Source organism: Gossypium arboreum, chromosome 1, assembly GCF_025698485.1.
Source record: "Gossypium arboreum isolate Shixiya-1 chromosome 1, ASM2569848v2, whole genome shotgun sequence".
Taxonomy (NCBI): domain Eukaryota; kingdom Viridiplantae; phylum Streptophyta; class Magnoliopsida; order Malvales; family Malvaceae; genus Gossypium; species Gossypium arboreum.
This window is the reverse complement of record NC_069070.1, coordinates 23,459,212-23,466,959: the sequence shown is the minus strand read 5'-3', so window position 1 is coordinate 23,466,959 and position 7,748 is coordinate 23,459,212. Positions and strand designations below refer to the sequence as shown.

The window sequence follows — 7,748 nt, the reverse complement described above, 5'->3', positions numbered from 1 at the left end:
TCCTCACACGGGTAGTTCACACACCCGTGTCTATTTAACAGATTGTAACATGGCCTAAGCCACACCACACAGCTGTGTCTATTTAGCAGACTCTAAACACGGCCTAAACCACCTCACACGGGCGTGTCCCTATCCAGCCCAAGTCTAGTTCTACTCGGAAAAGGCCACTTTTGAGGGTTTTGAAGTGTTTTAAAGTCTATATAAACACCCGAGGAGGCACCTAAGAGACACATGGAGTAGGAGGCAAGGAATTACTTGAAGAAATCCGATTGATCCATCCCAAAAGCCGGATTCTCCTTCAAGACTAAAGATCTCCCTTCAATTTCCTTTAGGGGTTTTTGTGTTTTCTTTATGTTTTGTTATTATTATTCTTCTGAGATGTTTCCTTTAACACTTATGAACTAAGTCCCCTAAATACCTAAGGGGAATGAAACCTAAGACGGATCTTGTTATTATTTTCTGAATTATATGATAAATACTTGATTTGTTCTTAATTATGTGTTCTTAATTCTTTTTTTAATATTCTAGGATATTGATTCAAGTTTTGATGTGCTTATTCCGAGGAGCAAAAGTCCCTGTCTAAAGTAGATCTAACATAATTAAGCAGATTTGAATGCACCCCTAGACATAGGGCGACATAAATCTACTGAATTAGGGTTAAACCTAATAAGGGAATCCATAGATCGAGTTAATGCAACACTAGGGGTTTTAATTAGAAAGAGATTTCAGTTAATCAACATAGGGTTAGACGTTGTTAGTCTCGAGAGAGATAATAATATAACTTTAGGATTTCTACGGATCGAGTCAAGTGAATAAATCTTCTGGTTCAGAGTCAAGTAACAAGTGAAGTCTAGGTGGATTTTTCCTTGGGTATTGTCCAAATCAATCAGTTTTCCCAAAAGTATTTCCCCAATTTTCTTCTTATGCATTCTTAATTTAGTTAATTAGTTTAGATAAAGTAAATCCCCTTATTTTTAGGCTAGATAATAAAATGAAAGTTAATACTAGTACTTTTAGTTCTTGTGGGTTCGACATTCCGATCTCGCTATAAACTATGCTACTGTTTGATAGGTGCGCTTGCCTTCATCATGATAATAGTTGGTTTTCAAGTATGATCAATCATAAATATAAAACGTATCATGCATATATCAAGTTTTTGGCACCATTACTGAGGAACTAAAATATTAGGAACGCTTAATTTTTATTACTTTAGCCATTTATTTTATTGCAATTTAAATTTTAGTTTAGTTTTGTTAATTTTCCTAAATTTTCTTTTGTTTTCTTCTGACAAGTTTTTATAGTTTATGACTAGAAGAAACCCGTCAGGACCATTACTTTTTTACAGTGAGATTGAAAGCACATTTCATGAGTAAATGTAAGAGAAATAAGGCGAAACCTAAGAAACATAAAGGAAGGACAAGAGGAAGATATCCATAATACAACTGAGGAGATGGCTGAAAATCAGAATAATCAACTTCCTCCTGTGGTTGCTGCAGATCCAATAAATCAAAATCCTATTCCTCGTACTATGTATGATTATGCTAAACCTACTGTAACAAGAGCCGAATCAAGTATAGTTAGACCTGTTATTGCTACAAATAATTTTGAACTGAAACCTAACACAATTCAAATGATACAACAGTTTGTTCAGTTTGATGGTTTGCAGGACGAGGATCTAAACACTCATTTGGTGAATTTTCTGGAGTTTTGCGACACTTTTAAGATTAATGGCATTTCTGAAGATGCTATTCACCTTCAGTTATTTCCCTTTTCATTGAGGAACAAAGCTAAACAGTGGTTGAACTCGTTACCACGAGGGTCAATCATTACTTGGGAAAAAATGACCGAAAAATTCTTATTTAAATATTTTCCACCTGCTAAAACGGTTAAGTTGAGGAATGATATCTCTTCTTTTGTGCAGATGGATCTAGAAACACTCTATGATGCATGGGAGAGATACAATGATCTATTGAGAAGGTGCCCTCACCATGGGTTACTTTTGATAAACCGTAATTTATACATATTTTTATCCCATGCTTAGCACATTTATGGATGATTTCTCCTTAGATTTGGTGAATTCGATGCTCCTAATCCTTTAATTTCATGTTTTATACTTAGGTGAGCATAGGAGAGTAAAAAGAGCAAGAAACGGGCCAAAAATAGAGAAAATAGGCCAACATGATAAATCAACATGGCCTGGACTTCCTCACACGGATAGGCCACACAGCCGTGTCCATTTGGTAGAATCGAAGCACGACTCACACGGGTAGACCACACACCGGTGCCTATTTAACAGCCCTGACCAAGGTTTAAAGCAATCGTACACGGGCGTGTCCCTGTCGAGCCCAAGTATAGTCCTATCCGGAAAAGGCCACTTTTGAGGGCTCTTAGACATTCTAAAACCTATTTAAACACCTGAGGAGGCACTTAGAGGGGACACAGAGAGTAGAAGGCAAGGAATTACTCAAGGAAAGCCGATTGATCCATCTCAAAAGCCGGATCATCGTCAAGACTGAAGATCTCCCTTCAATTTCCTTTAGGAGTTTTGGGTTTTCTTTATGTTTTGTTATCTTTATTCTTTTGAGATGTTTTCTTCCATAATTATGAACTAAACCCCCTAAATACCTAAAGGGAATGAAACCTAAGACAGATCTTGTTATTATTATCTGAACTGTAAGATAAATATTTGACTTGTTCTTAATTATGTGTTCTTAATTCTTGTTTTAATATTTTAGGATATTGATTCAAGTTAATACGCTTATTCAGAGGAGGAGCAAAAGTCTCTGTCTAAGAGTAAATTTTTCGTAATTAAGCGGAGTTAATTGCACGTTTAGAGATAGGGTGACAAGATTTTGCCGCATTAGGGTGAAACCTAATAAGAGAGTCCATAGATCGAGTTAATGCAACACTAGGGTGTTAATTAGAAAGAGATTTCAATTAATCAACCTAGGGTTAGATGTTATTAGTCTCGAGAGAGATAATAATATAACTTAGGGATTTCTATAGATCAAGTCAAATGAATAAATTGTCTGATTCAGAGTCAAATAACAAGTGAAGTCTAGGTGGATTCTTTCTTGGGTATTGTCTTAATCAATCGAGTTTTCCCAAAAGCTTTTCCCCAATTTTCTATCTGTGCACCCTTAGTTTAGTTAATTAGTTTAGATAAACAAATCCCTTAATTTTTAGGCTAGATAATAAAAAGAAAGTAATTACTAGTACTCTTGGTTCCTTTGGGTTCGACAATCCGGTCTTGCTAAAGCTATACTACTGTTCGATATGTACACTTGCCTTCATCGTGATAATAGTTAGTTTCAAGAATTATTAATTATGAATTTTTAAAACCTGTTACGAATATCACGTATCAAGTTTTTGGCGCCGTTGCCGGGGAACTAAGATATTAGGAACACTCGATTTTTATTACTTTAGCCATTTTACTTTATTTGCAATTTAAATTTTTATTTTCTTTTCTAATTTTCTCTTTTATTCGCTTCGATGTGTTTTTCTAGTTTATGTGTGATGCCCAAAATTGACCCTAGTCGGAATGTGGTTTCGGGACCTAAAAGCGAGGCATAAAAATAATTAAAATTTATTTTGATGCCTATAATATGTGTGTGCTCATGTATGAAATTTTATGATGATTGATTTAGTGTTATAAAGGTGAATTCCAAAAGAAAGGACTTAGTAGTGAACTTTGAAAGTACGATAGGAAATGTGTGATGACTAATTAAAGCATGCATGCAAAATAATGGACTTGCATGTCAAATTCCCTTTTACAAGTGATGGCGGCCATGACAAAGAGATATGGGCTAAACATGTCATGAAACATGTTTTGTTGGGCATTAGGGAGAAATAATAAACAAATAAGCATGGGTAAGAAAAGAATGAAAAAAAATGTGTGAGAGAGTAGCATTCCCCATTGCCGTGCAACCAAGAAGAGAAAACAAAAAATTTGTTCATCCTTGTTCTCTCCTTTTGGCCAAAAATACTAAGAGGAAGAAGAGATTTTGCTTCATTTCCTTTGTTTAGAAGAGATCTAGAAGGATATTTGGCTAAACTTGCATCAAGATTGAGGCATGTATGAGGTTGTGTCATGAGATTCATGCATGTTTTAGTTGCCAACTTGATGTTCATGTTAGCCATGGTTCAAATCCTTGTTATGCCATGGAAGTGGTATTTGGTCAAGGTTGGTATTGTGATAAAGCCATTGCATGTTAAGTGTGAAGCTTGATGATGATGCATGCAATGATGGATTGTCTACTCTTGAAATTTCTTTGTAGCCATCTTGAGTAAGACTTTGAGTTTTCTTTTTGTTTAACCATGATTGAAGATAAAAGGGCATGATTATGATGTATTCGCCATGATGCATTCATGAGCATGGTTCATGCTTCTTGCATGTTAGTTAAAATTTGTGTTTTAGATGGCTATGGACACCTTGAAATTCGCCATGCTCATATATGTATATATATGTTTGCACATGATGTTTTGGCTATGAAGTAAGTGATGAATATGTTTGTTTAAAGAAGAAGATGTTGAAGAATGCTTGTGAAATTGCAAGCACATTCGCCTAGCACACATATGAGTGCTTGATGCTATATTATAAGTTTTGAGCTACAACATGCAAAGCATTAACTAGTAAAATGCATGCTGTTTTTGTGTGGTATTAAGTGCATAATTGGCCTCAACATGGACATGTATATTCAGCCTTAGGTAGCCTATTGAAGGCCTTAGCTTTTCCTTGATGCCCGAATGAATTGTATTGAATTGCTTGATGTAGTATAAAATGTGCATGACCATTGTGTATTCAAGCTAAAGGGTGGCCATTTGACCATTTAAACTCCTTGTCATATTCGCCATAAGCTAGCACAATGAGGTTTTAATAAATTGAATTTGTTTGAATTAGCTCAAGAGCTTAGAGGGCCACAATTGGACAAGGGAAGGAAAAAGTGATCGAATAGCCGTAAAAGCCGTTCGACAACATCCGAGGTAAGTCCTCAAGAAGTGACCTTAATTGAATTATGTGGAATGAAATATGGATGTATTGATTATTGATTTATGTGTGTATGAGTATTGAATGATACGGGCTAAGTCCCAAGGCGATTATGCTAGTGATTATAATTGTGTTTGAGCCTTAGTAACGAAAATGAAATATGTATGTCCAATGATTATTGATGTATGTGTGCATGAGAAATTGAATGATACCGGCTAAGCCTCAAGACAATTATGCTGGAAATTATATCCGGTTAAGACCAAGGCAATTGTGCTAGTGGCTACATCCGGCTAAGACCAAGGCATTCGTGCGAGTCATTCTATCCGGGCTAAGACCAAGGCATTCGTGCACATGGTTATATCCGGTTGTATTCAAGAAGCTTGGGCTGGAGGTGAGTGTTGGTTGCTGTAATAAATTCAATTAGTACGCCATAAAGCCCAAAGAATAAGGTACGTTTATATGTGCATTGGAAAGTCGACATATTTGAGCAACATTCGCTCAATCGACTAACAATTTCAGCTATTGGAATGGTTGATACTTTGTGAAAGTATATAATGATGAAGTGTGAAGTAAGAATGATTATGAGAATGTGTATTAATGAAATGATGCATTTGGTTATGTGAATGTATTGCTTAAATTAAAGCTGATTTTATTCCTTGAGACTTACTAAGCATAAAAATGCTTACCCGTTGCTTTGGCTCTCTGTTTTATAGATTACGCCGATAGCAATCGGATTCGGGATCATTAAAGTCGAAGTCATCCACACTATCAACGCCTTTATTTTGGTATAAATTTTGGTTGAACTTTGAAATGGCATGTATAGGACTACCCCTTGTTGGTTTAAATATCTGTGATGTATATGTGTACGGCCATGCGAAAATGGCTCGTAAAAGTGAAGTACTGAACTTAGACTATTTGCGGTTTGTATATATATATATGGTGTCATGATGTGATTATGGATTGGAGATGGGAATGTTGGTCACATGATCAGCCATTGGTATGGTTAAAATGATCATATATGAACCTATGTATGGCAAGACTAGTTGGTTCATGGAGACTACAAAATAGGTAAGACCTACCTTAAAACAGATGCTGCCAGCTGCAGTGACGTGAATGTGAAAAATCACCAAAATTTGTAGGAATGGTATTAAATAGTGAATAAGCTATGTAAATGAACCTTGATGAGTCTATTTTCATATGGAAGAAACGAAATGGTCATAGGAGTTACATGTTAAGAGATATTAAAGCTATTGTGAGACAGGGCCAGAACGGTTTCTGGGTCCCCTGTCACAACTTTAAAAATTTACTATAAATTATCCAGAAAGAATTAGGAGTCATGCCTTATATGTACAGATTCAAATTTGAGTCTAGTTTCATTAGAAACAAACGGCACCAGTATTAAAGCCCTGTACAGAGAGATATTCAAGTTATAACACGCGAAGGTCAGAGCAGTCGATCCCTGTAACATGGGTGACTTTAACTAATAAACTGTACCAATTGGCCTGACAAAAAATTCTAGAAATAAATCCATGGATGGATATATGAGTCTAAATTCAGGGAAAATTTACAAAACCAGTTTCCGAGTTTTGAAACTCGAGATATGATTTTTAAGGCGACGGTGACGCAGTTTTCCAGCCTGACTGGAAATGTCAAATTGGGGGGCAAAATATGTGAACTTGGCTTGTTAACCCCTCGTGTCCGACACCGGCGATGGTCTCCGGTTCGGGGTGTTACATTATGACCAGAAGAAACCCGTCAGGACCATTACTTTTTGATAATGAGATCGATCACACAGCTTGCAGAAACTGAAAAAAAAAGGCGAAGCTTAAGATACACAGAGGAAGAGCAAAAGGACGATATTCAAACCACAACCGAGGAGATGGCTGAAAATTAAGAAAATCCGCTACCTCCTGCGATTGCTGCTAATCCAGTAAATCAGGATCGTGCTCCACGTACAATGTATGATTATGCTAAACCTACTTTAACAGAAGTCGAATCAAGTATAGTTAGACCTGTTATTGCTGCAAAAAATTTTGAACTGAAACCTAACACAATTCAAATGATACAACAGTTTGTTCAGTTTGATGGATTGCAGGATGAGGATCCAAACACCCACTTGGCGAATTTTCTGGAACTCTACGACACATTTAAAATCAATGGGGTCTCTAATGATGCCATTCGCCTTTGGTTGTTTCCCTTTTCATTGAGGAACAAAGCTAAACAGTGGTTGAACTCGTTACTACGAGGGTCAATCACTACTTGGGAACAAATGACCGAGAAGTTTTTACTAAAATATTTTTTGCCGGCTAAAACGGCTAAATTAAGAAATGATATCTCTTCTTTTGTGCAGATGGATTTAGAAACACTATATGATGCATGGGAGAGATACAAGGACCTGTTGAGAAGGTGCCCTCACCATGGGTTACCACTCTAGCTACAGGTTCAAACTTTTCACAATGGGCTGAATCCTTCGACTAGACAAATGGTTGACGCAGTAGTTGGTGGGACTATCAATAATAAGACACCTGAGGATCCTTATGAATTTATAGAAGAGATGTCACTGAATAATTATCAGTGGCAAGTCATGAGGACAAAGCCAACGAAAATAGCCGGCGTTTTTAACGTCGATTTGGTCACCATGCTCTCTAATCAGGTAGAACTTTTGAATAGAAAAATTGACGGTTTTCTTGGTTCTTCACAGGTTCACCCAGTAATGCAATGCAATGCAAGTGAAGGAGGAACGAGTAATTCAGAATACCCA

At 36.6% G+C, this 7,748-nt stretch overlaps 2 non-coding genes across 2 annotated transcripts; both read right to left on the bottom strand.

Annotated features, from left to right (window-relative positions):
- Positions 1–1,888: 1,888 nt before the first annotated feature.
- On the bottom strand, positions 1,889–1,995 carry LOC128281823 (small nucleolar RNA R71). Its single transcript, XR_008272093.1, has one exon. It is a non-coding gene; the product is annotated as a small nucleolar RNA R71 (small nucleolar RNA).
- Positions 1,996–7,304: 5,309 nt separating this feature from the next.
- LOC128281811 (small nucleolar RNA R71) lies at positions 7,305–7,411 on the bottom strand. The gene has a single exon (XR_008272084.1). It is a non-coding gene; the product is annotated as a small nucleolar RNA R71 (small nucleolar RNA).
- Positions 7,412–7,748: the final 337 nt, after the last annotated feature.